Source organism: Oryctolagus cuniculus, chromosome 5 (assembly GCF_964237555.1).
Source record: "Oryctolagus cuniculus chromosome 5, mOryCun1.1, whole genome shotgun sequence".
NCBI classification, from domain to species: Eukaryota; Metazoa; Chordata; class Mammalia; order Lagomorpha; family Leporidae; genus Oryctolagus; species Oryctolagus cuniculus.
Window position 1 is genome coordinate 151,501,958 of NC_091436.1, and position 20,082 is coordinate 151,522,039.

General features: G+C 40.9%; 1 long non-coding RNA gene and 1 pseudogene across 1 annotated transcript in view; both read right to left on the reverse strand.

The window, feature by feature from the left end:
• LOC138849704 (uncharacterized) overlaps window positions 1-20,082 on the reverse strand; it is a 216,545-nt gene that overhangs the window by 167,017 nt on the left and 29,446 nt on the right. The gene's annotated exons all lie outside the window — the stretch shown is intronic.
• LOC127493079 (MKI67 FHA domain-interacting nucleolar phosphoprotein pseudogene) lies at window positions 1,324-14,709 on the reverse strand (annotated as a pseudogene).

Below are 20,082 nucleotides of genomic sequence, written 5' to 3' on the forward strand. Positions count from 1 at the left end.
ACCTAGCTCCTAACTCCAGCCTCCTGCTAATGCAGACCTTAGGAGGCAGCAGTAAGGGCTCGAGTGATTAGGTTCCTGCCACAATTGTGAGAGACCTAGATTTCGTTCTCAGGTTCTACTTCAGTCACAAGCCCAAGACAATTGTAAGCACTGAAGGGGTAAGCCAGTAAATGGGATCAATTGATCTTTCTCTCTCTCTTACACACACACACACACACACACACACACACCTGCTTCTCAAATAAAATTTAAATACATATTTGTGCCATTTTTACGTTTATGATAATGTTATCACTCACCACCTAAAGCCCCTGTCTCTGAATGTCCCAGATCTTCTGTGGCATCCCCAATTGCAGAGTCTAGAAACCAGCCCTAAATCTGCGTTTGCCTACTTCCAGAACTAGATCACGACAGCCTACATTCTACTTTCCTGCTACAGTCCCACCAACAAACTCACACTTGCTATTCTGAAATGATAAACTTTTCAACCTTTCCATCCTTCCTGAGTATTCTGGAACTTCAATTTGTAAAACTTGCTGAACCTCTCCATACAAATAAAGATACATGGCAGGAATTGAACTTGGCTGTATTTGTTTCTAACCTCTAACTAAATGTGAATCCTATCCTCCTGAGGGTGTCCTCGGCCAATGTAGAGTGTACTTTTTCTTCCCTTCTGGTATTCTCTAACCAACTAGGTAAACAAAACAGGTCCCAAGGGAAAACCCTGACCTCTCCTCTTTGGCTGTACTTATAAAAGAGAAAAGCAACATGAAAATCAAAGAACCAGTTATTTGAGAACTGTAATATCCAACTACTGGGTCTTTTTAAAATTTAAATGTGTCTGGAATAGTAAAGTAGTTATTATCTGCTCCCTAGCTGAAAGAGCTTTGTCACTTACCATTCTTTGGGCATGACCCATTACATGCATGGCTTCAACCCATTATATAATTACCTGGGAAAAATCAATTCTTGGCCGGCGCCGTGGCTCAATAGGCTAATCCTCCACCTTGCGGCGCCGGCACACCGGGTTCTAGTCCCGGTTGGGGCGCCGGATTCTGTCCCGGTTGCCCCTCTTCCAGGCCAGCTCTCTGCTATGGCCAGGGAGTGCAGTGGAGGATGGCCCAGGTGCTTGGGCCCTGCACCCCATGGGAGACCAGGAAAAAGCACCTGGCTCCTGGCTCCTGCCAGGATCAGCGCGGTGCGCCGGCTGCAGCGGCGGCCATTGGAGGGTGAACCAACGGCAAAGGAAGACCTTTCTCTCTGTCTCTCTCTCTCACTGTCCACTCTGCCTGTCAAAAAAAAAAAAAAAAAAAAAAAAAAAATCAATTCTTTCCATTGGTTTCCAAGCTATCAACAGGAGTCCAAAAATCTAATATAGTTTCCCCTTTTTAGAAACAGAATGTAGGAAGTAGCCATCAACATGAATGATCATTCGCTATACCCCTGCAAAAACACTAAACAATAGAAACTAAAGGGCACACAACCCAAGAAAACTGTATCACATCCATGTAAACTTTCTTCCACTGAATCTGAAAGACTTATCTGAGCTACATGTGTAAGCAGTTTTAACTTCAATTGTCCAGAAAGAAAAAAATATCATTAAAGCCAGTTTTAACCAACGTGCCAATTTTATTACTGAAACATGCACACAAATCAGCAAAGGTTTATAAAGAATAGCAAAATTATGCAAGTAAATTCATGATTCTCAAGTTAACTCTAAACTTGCCTTTAAATATTAGAAAATGCAATGCTGTACCATAAGTTTTTTATCTTAACCTTATTTCAGAATAATTTTAAACTTACAAAACAAAAATTGTAGAGTTATACAGAGTTAACATATATCTCATATCCTATTTCCCCCATTATTAATCTCATATTAGTATATTTGTCACATCCATAAACCATACCCAACTTCCACTATTTTTCTATCTGAATTCCCTATTATCTTTCCCGCACCTCTAAGACTCTAGTTATCAACATTCTGTGTTTGTATTGCAGTTTTTAAGCTTCTACATACTTGCAAACTACTTATCTGACTAAGGATTTAATATTCAGAATAGATATGAAAGTCAAAAACTCAACAACCAAAAACAACCAAGCCAGTTAAGAGATGGGTAAAGGAGATGGTTCTCAACAAGAAGAAATACAAATGCTCACGCAGTATTTGAAAAAATCATCAATATCACTGGTCATCAGGGAAATGTAAATCAAACCTACAACGAAATGTCACCTGTACCCTGTTAGAATGGCTGTTACCCAAAAGATAGAGTAACAAATGCTAGTAAGGATGTGGAGAAAGGGGAACTCTTACACACTGTTGGTGGAAATGTAAATTAGCTCAGCCATTGTGGAAAACAGAATGGAGATTTCTTTTATTTATTTATTTGTTTCAAGGGCAGAAGGAGAGAAAGAGAGAATCTTCCACCCACTGGTTCACTCCCTAAATGGCCACAGCAGCTGGGGCTAGGCCAGACTGAAACCAGGAGTCAGGAGCTTTTACTAGGTCTCCCACCTGAGTGGCAGGGGCCCAAGCACTTCCATCTTCCACTGCTTTCCCAGATGCCCTGGCAGGAAGCTGGATAGGAAGTGGAGCAACCAGGACTCGAACAGGCATATGGGATGCCGACACTGTAGCCTGGGCTTTAATCCAGTGAGCCACAGCACCATAGCACCCCAACAGCACACTTTTAAAAGTATGCCCAGCTGGTATATTCAAGTGAGTTTATTAAATAAATTAAGTATAAACTATACAGTTACAAAGTATATTTGACTCCATTCTTGCCAAAAGCTAAATGACTACATCTTCTCTTCATAAAGTAATCTTGCATTCTATATAAATCATTTTCAAACTATGCTGAAAGGGTCCTGAGTAGTCAAACAATAGGGTAGAATCATCTGTGTGATCCTACAGGCCAAGCTTTGGGCAATTACAATGACTTTGCTTGGCAAGCCTCATGCAGTGATGCTGCCATTCCCCACATCAGTCAATGCACTGCCCGCCCCAGAAGGAGCTGCAGACGGGCTCTGCCCCCACTGCCTCTGGCCAAGCTTGTACATGGGTAAGCATTCCTAACCTAGGCACCTCCTTCAAAAACAATCTTATATGGGTGTATATAGTCCAGGAGTCCCAGAAGGAGGGGAAGTGTTAGCCGAAACTATTCAGGAGCCTAAATTTATAAAGTAGCAGGAGCTTTTTGTTTAGAGGCTCCTCAGGAGAAGACAGGCTGCCCCCCTATCTGTGCTGCCAAGCGCTATTGCATGGGGAAGTGGAACACTGAGGGCACCAGCACCAGCACCCTCTTTGTCTTTTCTGACCTTGTGGTTAAATGAATAGCGGCTTGTCACTTTCTGTTTGATTTGTTGTTCTACTTGACCACTTCAACACCTGGCAGCTCTCTAACAGGTCCAAGAGTTCTGTGGATGGCCCTTGATGGTGTCATGAGGAGGGACAGAGAAGTTGGGCACCAACAGGCCTCCTCATCCCCACCAAACACCTACTGGGTTCAATGACAGTAGCTCTGCTTCTACCTTTTTGAATTGTCAGGGTAAGGAGCAAGATTTCAATTGAGAACAAGCTTGGTCAAAATGTACCATAGTACTTGACACAAAGTAAGAGATCAATAAACATCAGCTCTTGTGACTATTGCAAATTTTTAAACCACCATACTAGTAATTCTGATTTCTACATTCTAATTGTGCCATTTTTGAAAGTAAAGATTCCAGCATAAGTAATAGGCCATCATTCATCATGAATGCCTCACTCTCAGAGGAAGGTGGGCTGACCAGCAGTGCTGGAGGATTTATAAGTTATAGAGAACCTGGCAGAGGTTAGAATCTTCTACTCAGGGAAGAAAGAAAAGCACACCCCAAATGGACTCATTGCTGAACTGAGACAAGATTTCTCACCAACACCACGGTTGTAATCACATCCTAGAAAGAGGCAAGCGAAACTCCACTGTAGGCATATACATCAGACAGGGGTTTTCATAACCTGTCTAAATTAATCCTTTAAATAAAATCCAAGGTGCTATCCTTATTTTACAAATTGAAGAACTGGAAACTAAAGTGATTAAATAACAGCTCCAAGGTCACAACAGCAAGTGAATTCCAAGTATGCTTTAACCAGTGTGATTGAAGAGCTCATGCTTTTAATTCCTGCTCAATAATGCCTCCTCCACTAATGTTCCTGCTTGCATAGAATGAAATAATATATGTTCTATTACTTAATCCTTTTATTAAGTGCCATAATGACTGTTATTTAATTCTTTCCAATGACCACAAAGGAATAATCTCATATAATCAAAGTCAATTAGCCATCACTTTCTCAAAGGAAAACAACAAAATCATAGATATCTAACAAAATTTTCAACTGGTCACTGGCCCACTCCATAGTTCATCTCTTGTGAACCTTCCCACTTAACAGTCCAAGAGTGAAAAATTAAGATGAACATAAACATCATCAGCAAACTTTGGAGATATTTGATATGAATTTTCATTTAATTCCTGTGATCACTTCAGTTGTACCACCCAGTCTCTCCCCATCCTATAACCAAAAATTTGGTCTGGTTGTGTTAATAAAAATGAAAGGTATTAAACTGGCCCATGTATTTAAATGCTCTGCCTGAAGATTTTAACTATGCTTTCATTATTTTGCAGCTAGGAATAAAATCCCATAATGTACTACACATGACTTTACTCTTTCTGCTCTCATCAGCTACCTCACCACCTTCCCAACCTCCACTCGCATTCTCAGCTACTATAAGATGCACAAAGAGAATATAAACTTGAGAAGCATGATACCAGATTAGCCTTCTGTCCAGATTTTTCTCCCTTGGGTCATTGGAATCCATGAATAATTAAGTCAACAAGGTGTATTTCTTTTATGTCCTCATAAATCCCCTGGTTCTTGATAGTTAATTTCAAAGTTAACCACTTTCCAGAAAGCAAATTTTTCCCACAACTTTTCTATGACTTTCATGGTCAGTTAAAAGAGCCCTAACTAGTTGATAATCCATTTCCCCAAATTCAGTAAACTGGCACCATAAGTGGTTCATAAGGCAAGTTTGCAACATACTAGGACAGGTGTCACAGGTTCTCTACATGCCACTAAAATACAGTTGCTCTCATAAGAGGCTCACCACTGAAGGATGTAGGTGACTCACTTACTTGTGAAACCCAAAGACCCGCAATACAAATGACTATCTACTGAGCAGTGCTTTTCCAATCTTCTAGCTCAGTTACAACACTGAGGGGCTTACTCTGCCTGCTTTCTGTGTGGCCTTTTTTCTGCCACAACAAAAATACCCACTTCTGAGCAAACTGCTCTGTGTCTTTCTTTAAACTACTCCAAGACCTTAACAAGTATGTCTATAATACAGTCTGACCAGGCAGAAGGACAATGAAACTTTTTCCCTCATGTTCTTTACAAAAGCAAATGACTAGATAAAGCATTCCATCCAAAAGATTAAAAGGTCAATGTGTCTTCTTACATTTCAAAACAATCAAAATCATTTTTCTGAACCCTAAAAATTCTACACAAGCCAAGAAAACTCCAGCACTCCTCAATGGAGGACATCATGGACTGAAGTTCACCTTGAAAAAAGTTGCAGTTAACTGCCCTCTTGCCCACCTCATGAATAAATCTGTTATTCTGACTTAACTTTGCCAAAACATACACAGGAAAATGAAATTCCTTCCTAACGTTTATTGGCAAGTAACATATTTCCTTCCCCCAGAGAAAGTCGGGACAGGGACTGGTGTCCCCAACCTTCACCCTCTAAGGAAACTGCAAGAGGGAGACAGTTCAGCTACAAGAGTGTAATTAATGTCATTAAATCACTGTTGGGAGAATCATTAGGCTTTGAATTTAGAGGTCACCTCCCTGTAGGGATTTGCCAAGAAAAAATCCTCATGCTCACAGTGTCTTACTCATTCTGACAGCCCCTCCTGTGAGACAGGCAGACAATCTGCTTTGCTCTACACGGCCTCTCTGGGAAAACACACACATTTCATTTAACATTTTTGGACACCTCCCCTAGAGGACCTTTTGCTTCCACTCCAGGGATCTATGCAAGACCTGCTTCATGGGCATGTGACCTGTACAGGTGCACAGGGCCCCACATTTAGAAAGGCCCATGCTTGGTTTAATGCTCTGATGTCACTCCCTTGAAAATCTTAATTTTTGACTGCATATTTCCATTTACATAAAGCCCCACCAATGAGGTAGTCAGCCATAGATATGTACGCTGGGCTGAACCTGGAACAAGAGCAAGGAGATGTCATGTCAAGTAGACTGTGCCCTGCCACCTCCACAGGAACTGTGTACCCCAGAAGTGTGGTAGTAGACCAAATATTTGGGGTTCTCCTTCTGAACTAAAACTTGCTTTGTACAACAAATGAGTGGGAAGTGAGGACACGACTTCTGGGAAAAAGATTTCAAGGTCAGGGCTCCATTTGCTATGTTTCCTTTCTCCTGTCTCAGTAGTAGGGATGGAATTTCCCTCAGTAAGATCCCCCAGAGAAACAAACCCCAATATAACCTGCAATACAGAAGTTCTGTAAGTGAGATATAATTCCTGATGATGGAGACTAGTAAGATTACAAGGTTATTTTTCACATAACTTAGCCAATCTTTACAGACACAGGTCATAAACTCAGATTGGGTCCCACAGTATCCTTTGCAACACTTCGAGACTCATGCAGGAAGCTGGGGAGAAGAGGCAGAGTACATGGCAATAATGCTGCTTAGAATGGGAAAGAAGACTCCTACACAAAGACATAGGAGATTAAAGTAGCCCACAGGCTATTATTTAATTCCATCCAAGTGTTCACTGCTGAAACACAGAAAATACACCACTAGCAGGTCTCCTTTGTGATAAGTCACAACAGCAAATAAATTTGTGTGTGAGAAAAAAAGAATTTGATTCAATTTGCATGTATTTCCATCTCTGTCATTCTACTTCTCAAATATTTAGCAAGCACAAATTGCTTATTTTCTAGGGACAAAGAAAAGGGGAGAACTAAAATGACCTTAAAAGACCCCAAAAGTCACTATCTATCACTTTTTCCATGGCTGACTAGGGAAGATCAGCAGATAAATAATATTTTAATAAAATGTGTGGTAAGCTTGAGAAACACAGCTTAAAATAAAAATTCAACCTACTTGATATTTCTCTCTCACAAGCGAGGAATCAAGGTCAACATGAATTTGTAGTAGCCCCTGGAACAGCTCAGCAAGAAGGGTCTCTTCCTGCTTGCAGTTGGAACAGCTACAGTGTTCTTTTATTCATGACCAAATGTTTCCAGAATGATTAAAGTGGCATTGTAAATGTGCAGTCTATATCAGTTGAGTGATAAGGATTAAGTGAGATCCAGATTAAAATGCTAAGTGAGTTTGTACCAAGATCAAGTCAGATCTATAGTTAACACTAAGAAAATGCATGCTGGAAACGAAATGTAAGACAACCACTTGGAGAAATCCCAGGATAACAAATCGTTTTGTAGAAACTGTCTTCAATGGCAAGTTTGTATTTTCGAAAACACAACTGCTGCGCAATCTTTATAAAAAATATATAGCCAATGAAATAACCATCACGAATATTCACAGCGGACTGGGTTCAAAAGAAAAGTGCATAATAATTCCATTTCATTTATGGAATAAATGTCAATAGGCAAATTACAGAACTGTTAGGCTTACTACTGCAATGGAATAAAAATGGTTTGAATCTTATAGAGCTTTTTCCCTTTAATGCTCATAATTTAAAGCCAAAATGAATGGAAATTTGTTATTTATAAAACAATAGTTTAGACAGTTAATGTGACGTAACAAATAAAAAGGAAACATCATTTAAAAATATGTAATCACTGTGAGTAATGTCTTGAAATTTTGTAATGAGATAGAAACAAAAGCATGTAGCTTTTTTTTTTTACATTTTCCAAGAGATATATTATACAAAATACACTCAGAATCATAGATTGCTTTTTCTTCATCTTTTCTTCCCTGAACGTGCAGTTGTTTGAGTCTCTTGTGTTTCTTCTTTTACATCAGATACAGGCTGTCTGAAAACTATTTCTCATCATCTTTCATTTCAGCTGCTTCAGATTTTTGTCTCTCCAAATATGATGGTGTGCAAACTGGTGTGGGGCCCTGGCTGTCCACAGTCTTCTCAGGAGTGTTAGCAGTACCTGAAGTCTTTTTTTTCTTCTTGGGTATGCCAGAAGTTTTCTTCTTCTTTGAAGGTACATTTACCACCTGGCCATTTGTAGAGTTCTGAAGATCAATGCTTCCAACATTTTTCCCTTTCTGTAAAATCAATGAGGGAAAATCATAATCAATTCCCTTTTTAGCTAATTTCTTTCTGAGTAGTTTTTCTTTCTTTTTAAATCGCTCCTCCATCCGTAGCTTTTGTAGAAGTGTCCGATTCCGACTATACCATTTCACTGCTGGGTATGATGGCTGATGAAATGGAACATTCCATGCTTTAAAAAGTTCCTTATGTACTTTTTCAGGTGGCACAAAATGACACACCAAGAGCCTTTCACCAAAAAGGTAGTTGTTCATTGTATCAGCAACTATCTTGGCAACAGCCTCAGACTCAAACTCCACAAAGGCATAGCCTCTGCTATTTCCAGTCCTTTTGCTTCTGGACAGTCGGAATCTTGTAACAGTGCCACACTGGGAGAAACACTCTTGAATCTGGGTTTCATAAAGTGTTGGAGGTAGGTGGCCCACATAGATTACTCCAGGAGTAGGGGTTTCTTGCTTTTTTTTCTGGGTGACGTGCTTGCGGACTTGCTCCTCCTCCTTCCGAAACTGTGCGTCTTTCTCTGGGTTGAGAGACAGAATGGAGGCCGCAGGTCTGGAGAAGTCTGCCATGCCGGAGGTGCGCAGGCTGACCCACGCGGCGCTCCAGCATGTAGCCTTTTGACAGTATCATTTAAAGTGATCTGAAACACCAATGAAGAAATAGTGTTTTCACACCCTCAAAACTCCACTTCTATGTCTACCCAAACTTTTTTAAATTAGTGTATATTCTGTAAAACTTAACCCCATTTATCTGTGAGTCTTTAATCCTAACTTGCATTTTGGGGAAAGTAAAGGGCATCAATAGACTGAAATGTTTTGATTTTCCTGGGAAGTTTTCCCAGCTAGCTTCATGAAAACACTCCTTCCCACTCCTGTTGGACACTCTGAGTCTGTCTTCTTGCAGATGAGTATATATAGCCCTCATTCCTGGTTCTGTGAATGGTAACTGGGGAGTTACGAGAGCTTTTCATCCACTGTGCCAAATAAGTGTGAGGAGGCACCCAGAATGAAGTGAATGAGTAGCCATAGCACAGCACAGTGGCTCAGAATATGGGCTGAATCCATTCCAGTCTAAGTACAATCTTCAATCTGCGCACACCTCGAATTTCCACACTTGTGGCACATGGATGGTATTTTGTATAATACTTGACACATCATATACCAAATAACCCTCATAAAGTTTCTACAGGTTATTCTGCAAGTAGAGAAGTAGCAATATATGGTTACCATGAGGTGTTCAGATAATTCTTTGCCTTCTTGGAAAAATCTAGAGAGATACTCTTAGCCTCTTGGCTCCTTCAATCTTCTTAGAGGAGTCAAAGCTTGCTCTCTGTGTACCACGCATGTTGATTCAATCAAGCAAGTGAACAAATGTGGCTGTCCCAAAATTGGACAGAAAAATAAAATACAAACTGTTGAACAAAGATCAGAAATAGACAGTTGCATGGGAAGAAAAAGTAGAAAATAAGATGCAGGGTCCAACCCCTGATGAGGTGTTAAACGGCTGGTAGGAGCAATCCCTACTGTAATCCAGTTAACATTTAGCACCTAATTATCACTTCTCAGTAGATAATTTTGAATTGCAGCCTCCATACTACACAGGAAATGTTTGATGCCTCTAAGCCATGACTCAGTCATTGCACAGGTATCAGCTCTCCATATGTAAGGAGAAAGAGATGTAGAATATCACTCCAGTTAACCAGTAAGAAGTCACCTTTTTTCTGGATCTGGCCTGCAGTTCAGAGAATTCTGGCCAAAGAGGATGTAGACGACTTAATCCAAGATTTCCTTCCACCTTGCCTCAAAGACCAGAAGCTATGGCCACTGTAGAAATACAATCTCAGGCCAGCGCCATGGCTCAATAGGCTAATCTTCCGAGTGCAGCGCCGGCACACCAGGTTCTAGTCCCAGTCAGGGCACCGGATTCTGTCCTGGTTGCCCCTCTTCCAGGTCAGCTCTCTGCTGTGGCCAGGGAGTGCAGTGGAGGATGGCCCAAGTACTTGGGCCCTGCACCCCATGGGAGACCAGAGAAGCACCTGGCTCCTGCCTTTGGATCAGCGCGGTGCGTCGGCCGCGGTGCGCCGGCCGCAGTGCACCAACCATGGCAGCCATTGGAGGGTGAACCAACGGCAAAAGGAAGACCTTTCTCTCTGTCTCTCTCACTGTCCACTCTGCCTGTCAAAAAAAAAAAAAAAAAAGAAATACAATCTCAGACTTCAAACCCAGATTTTCTTCCACAGAGGGTACATAACAATACTAGAGATTCTCCACCACTGGTACCATTGTTTCCTTTGAGGGTTAAGGGATGATAAATATCTTGATCTTCCCAGTCTAAAAAAAAATGTTGTGAATGTCCTATTATTTGGTATATAGATAATTATATGTATTGCTTCACTGAATTACATGATGTAAATGACAATATATGCTCCTTTGCCCATTTTATGATCATTGTCATGAATATCACATTTTATGTTGTTAATATCCCTGTTTTCAAGGAATATTTATGGGAAAATGGCAGGACAAAGTTGTTACTTATCAATAGTCATCTTGAATGTAAATGGCCTTAACTCTCCAGTTAAAAGACACAGACTGGCTGAATGATTTAAAAACAAAACCCATCTATTTACTGCCTACAAGAAACACACCTCACCAACAAAGATGCACACAGACTGAAAGTTAAAACATGGAAAAAAGATATTCCATGTTAACAGAAACCAAAAAACAGTTCGTATAGCCATTCTAATAACAGGCAAAATAGACTTTAACACAAAAACTACTAAAACAGACAAAGAAGGACACTATGAAATTATTAAGGGATCAATTCAACAAGAAGTGACTATTATAAAGATATATGCAACTAATTACAGGGCACCTGCTATTTAAAAGAAATGTTAGAGTCTAAAGAGAGACATAGACTCAAATACAATAGTAATGGGAATTTCAATACCCTACTTTCAGCAATGGACAGATCAACCAGACAGAAAACCAGAAAGGAAACAACAGAGTTAATCAACATTATAGACCAAATGGATCTAACAGATATCTATGAACTTTTCATCCTACAGTTGCAGAATACACATTCTTCTCACCTGTGCATGGAACCTTCTCTAGAACTGACCACATGTTAGGCCATAAGATAAGTCATAACAAATTCAAAAAAAATTGAAACCATACCTTGCATCTTCTCAGACCACAATGCAATGAAGCTGGAAAAGAAACACTCAGAAAACGAAGAGGCAATTGACAGAATGGAGAAATTATTTGCAAACTACGTAACTAATAAGGGATTCATAACCAGAATATATAAAAGATCAAGAAATTCCACAAAAACAAAACAAACAACCCAGTTAAATTTGTACCAAGGACTTAAACAGACATTTTTCAAAAGCAGAAATCCAAATGGCCATGACACATAAAAAATGCTCAGGATCACTAGCCATTAGGGAAATGCAAATCAAAACCACAGTGAGGTTTCACTTTACCCCAGTTAGAATAGCTTTCATATAGAAATCAAAAAACAACAAATGTGGGGAAACAGGTACCCTAGTCCACTGTTGGTAGGAATGTAAACTGGTAAAACCACAATGGAAATCAGTTTGGAGATACCTCAGAAATCTGAATATAGACCTACCATATGACCCAGCCACCCCACTCCTGGGAATTTACCCAAGGGAAGTGAAATTAGCATATGAAAAAGTTACCTGCACCCCCATGTTTATTACAGCTAAGTTTACAATAGCTAAGACATGGAATGTCTTTACCATAAGATTTTAGGGGCCAGCACTGTGGTGCAATAGGTTAATCCTCCACCTTCAGCACCGGCATCCCATATGGGCACCAGTTCTAGTCCCAGCTGCTCCTCTTCGAATCCAGCTCTCTGTTATGGCTTGGGAAAGCAGTAGAAGATGGCCCAAGTCTTTGGGCCCCTACACCCACAATGGGAGACCAGGAAGAAGAACCTGGCTCCTGGCTTCAGATCGGCACAGCTCCAGCTGTTGCAGCCATTTGGGGAGTGAACCAATGGATGGAAGACCTTTCTCTTTCTCTCTCTCACTATCTGTAACTCTACCTCTCAAATAAATAAATAAAATCTTTAAAAAAAGATTTTAAAATGTCCCTTTATCATAAAAGGTACTGAGTGTCAACCTGGAAACATATTATCAAATTTTTGCTCATTTTAGAGTGAAGCACTGATGATCGATATTAACAGTATGGATGAAAACATCAACTATGTTTTGTGACTGCCACTATCATTTGTTTATTACATTGAGCTGCCAGTTATTTACTAGGGCACCAAGGGAGGGACACAGAAGACCCATGCTTGATTATAAAAGGTCTTCATCATGCATGCTCTCAGAGATGACAAGCATAGCTAAATTTGCTCTGGGAATGTTGTCAGGAAAACATCAAAGCAAGGAGGAAAATAGTACTAGGAAGGCTATGTGAAGAAACTTTCCATACTTAGCAATTGTGTTGAGACCTTATCTTTGGGATCAAACAACCTCATATCACATACATACATATGCACATACATGCACACATGCATACACACACACACACACACACACACACCATTATTGTAATTTTAACTCCACGTTCAGGAAAAACGCTAGATTCAACTCCATGATGGCCTTGATAGTCATTGCTACATGTTTAATAAGTTAATATATTCTAAGTACTCAGAAATGGGCCAGACCCAGGAGAGGTACTGTGTAAATATTAGCACATACTACTATTATGTCCATCCATTTTTTTCCCACAAAAGCATTTGAGAATCTCTTAGAAGTCTAGTTCTGTAATTGGTGCTGTGGAACTATAAGAAATCAAATATGATTTCAAATTTTAAGGTTTTGGTGTGATGAAAATACATGAAAACAGACAATGATGATCAAATCCCTCTAAAAACCCTGTGAGTTCAGTATCATTCCAGTATACTCATGAAGAAGTCAAAATTCAGAAAAGTGACTTGAGGACATACAGCTGGTAATTCATGGAGTTGGGACTTGAAACCAGGTCTGTATAATCTCAAATCCAAGGTGAAGCTTAGACGATAGCATGCATGGTTGCCATAGCGACTACAGACATCTAATTCAGTAGTTAGAAAAGAAGACATTAAAGCAAGATGAATCTAATTCTGCTGTGAAAGCTGCTGAAAGTTTCTGGGAAGAGATGACATTTGAGCAGAGGAGATTTTAAAAAACTAAAAAAGATCAAATAGGAAAAGAGTAGGGGTATGTCAGCATCCCAAGGCTTAGAATCACAGTCTTCAATCAGGACAGCTGATCTGCTCACCTGTGAGTATTTATTGGTCAGTTACTCCACATAAGATCATATTGTGCACAGACAGAATACAAAATAGATTCCAAAATACCTGCCAACCCTAGGACTCTTCCTCAAGTAGAGAGCCGACTAGGTTGGCTCCTCAGCCCTCAGTCCCTGCAATCTGTGTGTAGATTCTCCCACTCTGGCATAGAAAGCAGGTATAAAACGTCTCTGAATGGGGCATTGCTATAGACCAGATGTTTGATTACCCCCAACATTCATATGTTGAAATTCTAACCCCCAGAGGGATGCTGCTAAAAGCTGGGAACTTTGGAAAGCAATTAGGTCATGAGAATGAAGCCTTCACAAATGGGATTAATTCCCTGCTAAGACAGGAGAGCACTCACTTCTTTCTCTTTTCACCAAATGACAACACAATGGGAAGTCTGAAACTTACAACATGATCTTCCCCAGAACCCAACCATACTGGTACCTTGATCTTCCAGGCTGCACAACTCTGTAAGAAATAAATGTCTGTTGTTTAAACCCCCCAATCTTAGAAGAGCCAAAACTAAGATAACAGTTCCTATTACTCCAGGATGCACGTGTTGGAATCTCAGAATGCAGGTTACAAGGAAGAATTAGGACTCTAGTTTAATCTAGACCACAAATATGGTTCAAAAGTTACTTGGACGAGCGTGCATTACCATGGATGCATTTATTATGAGGAAACTGTGAGCCGGGAATATAGAGGAGGTAAAATCATGACATGCGCAGAGTAGCAGAGTCAAAAGGAACCCAGTTCAGTTCATGAGCCAAACGTCAAGAAATGAACCAAAAGTCAAGAAATGCTCTCCACTGAGCCTACCAAACACAATGACAGGCTTCTCAATGCCTCCTGTGGACAGAAGGAAAGTGGCTGGAAAATCTAAGGTGTTTGTAATGAATTTGAAAACCTATTAAATTGTCTATGATTCTGTGGCACAACATAATTAAACCACTTGTAGCACACTTCACTTATTCCACAGAAAGTTCAGTTGATGAACAACATAAGGTCCCTATCCTACAGACTTCATGGTCAATGTTGATAGGAAAACATCTAGAGAACTATTAAGGCTCCTGTTAGGAAACTGGCGCAGTTTTATCTATGGCGTGATCTACACCTGATTTACATCCCAAGCTCTAGCCCCCCCCCCCATTGCTGAAAGCCAGATGGCCACATGGCCCAACCTCCGTTGTTAAGCTCCACCCCCATCCTAATGGGATTCGATGCTCCTGCTTCCCTGCCCGCCCTCGGGCAAAGTTTTAAAAGGGCCTGTTCCTGAGCACGTGCTCTTGGCTCCTCTCATCTCTCTTCTCTATCTTCTCTCCTCACTAGGTCCTCTCCTCTCTGTCTCTCTCCCCCTCTTATATTCTCCTTTTCCCTCTTCGCCCCTTCCCTCCAGTCTGCTGGGTTTTCCCCAATAAACCCTTTCCCTTACTCCAGTGTTCGGTGTGCTTTGTGATGGCTAACAGAAATATATAACAGCTCCTACTAATGATAATAGCAGCAATTAAGAACTTTCATATGCCAGCTGATTCATCTTTATTTTTCCTGATCTTTGTGTTTATTCTCTGAAAGAGGTATTTTACCCCCATTTTAGGTTTAAATTGACCAAGACTCACAAAAGTTTAAAAACTTCCTTAAAATAGCACAACTATACATAGCAGTGCTGGTCTAAACCCTAGATGAATTCCACAACCCAAAGTATAATACCTCTTCCTAAAGTCCCAGATTGCTCAGAGTAAAGGGAAAGGTAATAATATAGGCCTCATAGTAGTGCTTGGACAGAATTACAATGCAGGGAGACTGATTCAAATCTTGATTTTTCTGCTTGCTAATCCTGTGATCCTTGAGCAAGTTACTAAATACAGGGGCCTCATATAACAAAAGTAAGATTAGTGAGAGAATTATATAAGATTGGATGTTGTCAAGGTGCCAAAACAATGCCTATCAGAGAACAGATTCTCACTTAGTACTAATTGAACCTGAAAAATAAAGTATATTTCACATTAAGCTAACTCAAAATAATTTACCAAATGTATGTTTTCATTTCAGTTTCCACAGAAGATTCCTCTAGGATTCCATTAACAGAAGAATATTACTAATGTATAAAATCTAATTTGATTTATCAACATTGACTTTATACAGGTTCCTTGGCATATTTATTTCATTAGCAAGGTATGCCTGAGGCCTAGCAATTGAGACACTACTTTCCTCTTGCATCTCTTAAACACTGCTCCCCAAACAAATCAAATCCTATGTCATAAAATTTAACCAGTCTGTTGTTCACTGTTCAAATCAGTGGTGACTTACAAATGGTGAGGAAACTAACAAGTATTGTGTGACTATCATGTTCTACTTTTGTTATCTAAATGCCACCAGGCAGGTTCACAACAAGGTTCGCAAACACTACTCTTGATCACTCCAAACCCTGAGATCTTGTCAGCCATCCCAACTCCTAGAGGAGCAATCAGTCTATCTGTTGAGATTTCTCTCGCCTCTAATTATAGTAGCCATGTATCCTGGGCTTTCCGGCTGATTTGAAACATTCTCTCTGTCATCAGACCATGTCTCTCAATTTAGAGGTTGGAAATATGTTTATTGTACCTTTAATTTAAAGCATGAATAGGGAAGAAGGGAGGAAGGCAGGGAGGGAGGAATGGAAAAAAGAAGCAAGGGGCTCTATCTCCTCACTCACACATGGCTCACATGAGGCAGTGGCACATTCATTTATCCTGGAGATAGATGCAGTAGCCACAAGGGATTCATTTACAAGGAAAATACAGCCCTCAAAGAAACAAAAAGCATGACTCCACGAAGGTTGGCAGGAAAACCACATCTGTTTGCAGATCTCTCTGTCCTACAGCCCCTCGCTTTGTGTTATTCACGGTCATTTGTAGAACTAATCAACTGCTAGATGAGGTGTGGATCTGGTTATTTTTTTTTTTAATTTATTTTTATTTGCTTGTATTCAGCAAGACTGCTTCTCCTACCCTGACAAATTAATTACCTGTGAATAAGTCTCAGTAACCCCAGACATTTTAGGAGGAAAGAATGGTGGGCACATGTGCTCATCATTTCAAAATGTGGCCTAATCAACGAAGCAATCATAACATGGGGCTCTGTTTTGGAGCCAAGGACAGAGAGCCTGCTGCGGGTTCTTTCCGACACTGTTTTCATCAGCATCAAGTGCCACGGAGCACAATTTCCAGGACTATTAGCAGAAGGGATCTGATATTACCCTGTGGGAAAAGAGAAAAGCCACAGGGGCAGAGCAGCTGTTAAGGAGGAAGCCCCAGGAAATGGAAGGCTGCACCTGGAAGGTTCTCCCAGAGAGCTCTTAAAGGCAGGGGAGGAAGAGGCTGTGGGACAGCAGAGCCTCGCTGTGATGGAGAAGCACCCTGCCTTCAGAGGGGACAGAGCCTATTGAACATTGGGGTGCTGGGCCCTCCCAGGGGGCCAGGGTTGGTTCTGGGTACAGTGACTCATGTGATCTCTTAGTGCTTCGGGCTACAATTTATATTATACTTGCAGGAGCTTGCATCCAAGTCACCTTGCAATTTCTCCTTAATTGGTCCACCTGGATCTGAACCTCCAAATGGTTTTAAGTGTCTCAAGGGCAGGAACCAAGTCTGCTCCTTCATTTATAACTTTCTACAATGCTGAGCAGCAAAATAACATTTGTATACTGCTTTATCATTTGCAGATTGTTTCTTGGGCACCAGCTCACTGCTCTTTGTCATGACTCTGAGAAGTGGGAACTGTCATCATCCTATTTTTACACAGTCCAAGTTCAGGGACCTCACTGAATCTGCTTTATCTATGGATGATCCTTGTTATATATTAATGTTAGCCGTCGCAAAACACACGGGACACCGGAGTAAGGGAAAGGGTCTATTGGGGAACACCCTAAAGACTGGAGTGAAGGGGCGGCGAAGGAAAAAGAGAGAAGGAGGCTGTAAGAGAGAGAGACAGAGGAGGGAGAAGAGAGAAGAGAGAAGCCAAGAGAGGCCAAGAGAGCGCAGGAGATAAGGACTGAGAGAGCACGTGTTCGTGTTCAGGAACAGGCCCTTTTAAAACTTCACCTGAGGGCGGGCAGGGAAGCAGGAGCAGCGAATCCCATTAGGATGGGGGTGGAGCCTGGCTCAGGTAGCTGGGCAATGCAGCCACCTGGCTAAAACTGCCCCAGTTTCCTAACATTCCCCCCTTTTGTTTTTTATAAAGCAGGATTTGTATGGGATTACATTAGTCCCAAAAGTCCAGGAGGGGTAGAGGGACGATGATCTGTCTTTAGAGCTACTTCCTGCTGACACAGGGCAATGGAGGCACTCTTCGCTGGCATGGGATGATGTCTCAAGTCGCTGTCTCCTGGGTGGGGAGCCAAGTAAATCTTTGTAGCAGCATTTGGTTGACTGCCTGGTTATTGAAGGCCTTTGTTCCATTATAGCCTGCTGTAAACACTTAGACACTGTAGTATAAAAGGGTGAGAACATTAACCAATGATCCTAAGAGGAGCATAACCAGGTAATGAGAGGATTTTATAGAGGAGAGGAAATGGGGGGGGGGGGTCCTCTGGACCCTTGTGGGGACAGTTTGATGGATGTGGCTTAAAGCTGATTCCAGCCAAGACTGGGAGAAAGGCCACTTGACTTTTGCAGGTAGCTGGGCTTGTCTGTAGAGAAATTCTGAACAGTCATACAACATTAAGTAGGGGAGAGGCCCATCAGTACACACAGGTTGGGAGTAGAGCCACTGGTGGTAGAGTAGAGGTTATAATTACAAAGAAATGAGGCTCAAGTGGGCTAGATAGAGTTGTTATTAGAGAACCTAAGAAAGGTGCTATCTGAGCTACAATTAAGTTTTCTGATTGAGAGGCAAATAGAACCTGACAGAAGGGGCTTGATAATGATCAGGTGGGCTTTAAAGCCTTATAAATTATGAGGCCCAGACTTATCTATCTCTTCATAGGGTACATCCTATGGGAGGTATGAACCTCCTTAGGGAAGGCACCCTGTGGACTTCCATTACCTACCTGGCCTGGGAGGAGAGCTGGTAAAGGCAGGTGGCATCTCACAGGAAATTTACAGTTCTGCCTGCAATGTTACTGACCCTACTTGGCCATTTCCTCAGTTGCAGTGGTCACTTTGGAAGCTGGGCTGAGTGAAGGGCTTTTCCGCTTAGAGCCAATAAGATCTGTGGCTCTGACCTGGACATCCCTCGACTCCAGGGCAGGTCCATTTCCAGTGATCCAACTCTTGGCTGGCAGAGCACCCAGGGCTCTTGACAAGCTGACTTCTGCTGAAGCCTAGGCTTTCCACACTGAAAGCCACTGCAGTGGACTGGCCCGTTGGGTCTCCTTGAGAGCAGATCACTGTACAGAGCAGCCATTAATAGGCCTGCCACCCATTGCTTCTGATGCCTAGCTTTCTTTTCCTCCTGGGGTTTGTTAAACCAGACCAGAGGATGCAAGTCAAGGGGGTGCTCAAGTCCCATCTCTAATCTTGGTGGCCTAAACTAGAAGCCTATAATCACAGGCATGTTCTGTAGTTTTTCTAAGGTAGACAATACAATGCCCATGAGGAAAACTATACTCTCACTTTAAAACTTTCTTTCCCTTTGTTCTGAAAGGGAGGTCTTTCCTGTTTACCTCGCTGATGGCGAAGTAAATCTAGCTATGAAATTATAATTTAAGCTCTTATTTTGGCTATGCTATTACAGAAAATGTTAGCCATCTCTTTTATAAGATCTAAAATCAAATTTTGAATCTTGGAGATTCCTTCACAATAGAAATAGTTTCCTACCTCGAAGAGAAGAGAAATGAGGGAACAAGTTGGGCTTAGAATAGAGAAATGGGGGAGCCAGTCCCAGATCACTTACTGACAATAGCAATATTACATGAAAACTTAGAAAGCAGTTTTAACCATTAGATAACAACTTAAGAAAACATTTACCAGAAGGTCCAATGCCTTCCATAAATATTAAAAATACATATATTTGAAAACATATTTTAAATATCTAACATGGTGTAGCTTGTTTAACCAGCAAATTTCAGCACAAGCATATAAAATGTTTTTAGTTTTTTCTACCAACATATTTTAAAAATATGATACAGAGATTCAGGTCACACGAATTAAAATGTATCTTTGATTAATTTTAGCAGCTTAAATTTATGGGCAATCTTTTATCTATAAGCCAATTAAAATAAAACTCTTAAATTTTCCCATGTAGACATACAGTATGTATACACATATAACATAATAGACCAATATAGCAGCTTTAATAGTTTTTTTTAAAAATCTAACTTCTGTTTGTAAATTACCAATTGATTTGAATTGCTTTTTGTTTTAGTAACCTCAGCTAACCATACTTTCTCACAGTTGGTACCTTTAATATATTATTGGCTTCATCTGGTTACAGAGTCATCCCAAAGTACTGAATACAATATATGTGGCTGGAAAAATTCCATCAGAAC